This window comes from Pteropus vampyrus, unplaced genomic scaffold (genome assembly GCF_000151845.1).
Source record: "Pteropus vampyrus isolate Shadow unplaced genomic scaffold, Pvam_2.0 Scaffold242, whole genome shotgun sequence".
NCBI classification, from domain to species: domain Eukaryota; kingdom Metazoa; phylum Chordata; class Mammalia; order Chiroptera; family Pteropodidae; genus Pteropus; species Pteropus vampyrus.
Window position 1 is genome coordinate 3762719 of NW_011889023.1, and position 1221 is coordinate 3763939.

The window sequence follows — 1221 nt, forward strand, 5'->3', positions numbered from 1 at the left end:
AATTTATTTTTAAATGCCTATAGCTCCTGGTATTCCTAAGTGGTCTCCCATTCAAGTACTAACCAGGGCCTATCCTGCTTAGCTTCCGAGATCAGACAGGATCAGGCACATTCAGGATAGCATGTCTGTAGAATCTCTATTTTTATTCGTAGCATTCATTGCTTTCTGAAATATTCTTTTTCATTGATTTACCTGTTTATCGTCTTTCTTCTCATTAGATGTAAGCTTCATGAAAGCAAGTGCTTCTTATTTAAAACTTCATTCCTAAAACCTAGAATAGTGCCTGTCAAATAATAGCTGTTCAATATATATATATGTGTATATATATGTTAGCTAAATCCAAAATTAAGTGTCAGGAAATCCTTTCTTCATTCACACTTTCTGAATAACTCACAAAGCTATTATTCATGAGTTATTTTTAAATTCTACTTGGACTTTTATTATTTGTTTTATTACTTTTGTGATAGCGAAAAATTTTATTAATGGGAGATAACTGATTGCTCATATAAAGAGCAGAATTTTCTATTCATTTCACCAAAAACTTTGGAGGAGATGAAGAAATAACGATGAATAGACTGAGGCTTGCAAAAGTCTGTTTTCTTTAAAAATTTCTAAAATTTTGTAGATCGTTGGCCTTAATGATACTTTCTCCTTTTATAGTATCTTTTTAAAGAACTATCATATTTGAAATTCTAATAGGGAGTACAACCAACTGTGTAAATTGCAATCATTTTGTACTTCATCTGATTTTAGAGTCTCTACCTTTTTTAGTATAAATTTGTTTGGTTTTATTTTTGCTCCCAACTTATTTTCTGTTTTGTTGTAAGCCTCAGTGCTACTCTGTTGTTTTCTTTGTGAAGCAACTCTAAGAAAGATTAAAATAAGCCAGCTGAGTGATTTTCCAGTAAGAATTCACAATTCATTCTAATTATTTTGGAACTGGATCATGTCACAGTGTCACAGGTGAGCAAAGAAGAGAACCTGTGGTTTAGCTTTTTGTGTATACTACAACCTGAACCTGTACTCTAAAGTAAATGTATCCTATGCTCTATGGTGTTCTCTGACAGCTCATAAAAGAAAGCACCTTATTCCTTTTATTGATAGGCTTCTTTTACATTTGCTATCTTGAAAACAATGAGTCCTATACAAGTAGTTAGACTCCTTTCCACAGCAATAAAAAAGAAAAGTATTTGTCCTCCTTCTTCTGAACCTTTAATATGA

The 1221-nt window shown here is 31.9% G+C and overlaps 1 pseudogene; it reads right to left on the minus strand.

Moving 5' to 3' along the window:
• Nucleotides 1–14: 14 nt before the first annotated feature.
• Nucleotides 15–133, minus strand: LOC111729012 (annotated as a pseudogene).
• Between the last annotated feature and the right edge of the window lie 1088 nt (nucleotides 134–1221).